Raw genomic sequence first — 423 nt, forward strand, 5'->3', positions numbered from 1 at the left:
GCCGCGCTGCTAGCCTTGGGCGCAGGCGGGTCCAGGTGCTTAGGACAGCGGCTCCCACCCCAGGCCCCCCACGTCTGGCCTGGGTGGCCCGCAGGTTTATGGGTGGGGAAAGGAGGCCACACGCTGGAAAGCATTCTTGAGTTGAAGGAAAGGGTTCTTCCCACTCGTTTGGCGATTGTGCTGTCGGGCCGGTGGGGTGGCAGCATTCACAGCATTTAGTAGAAAGTGGGGTCTGGGCCCGGCTCAGGCAGCGAGGGGCTTCTCTTGCGCTCTTGCTCTTGTTCTGGGGGTGGGTGGTGGGGCTGAGGTTGAGCGCGTGCAGACGAGCGCAGTGGCGAACCCGGCTCTCTCCCAGCCGCCGTCTCCCTTTCCACCCCTAGGTGCGCAGCCGCCTGACCCGCCAGGCTCACGGGGCCCTAGCGC

Source organism: Fukomys damarensis, unplaced genomic scaffold, assembly GCF_012274545.1.
Source record: "Fukomys damarensis isolate Sample0158 unplaced genomic scaffold, DMR_v1.0_HiC HiC_scaffold_33, whole genome shotgun sequence".
NCBI lineage: Eukaryota > Metazoa > Chordata > Mammalia > Rodentia > Bathyergidae > Fukomys > Fukomys damarensis.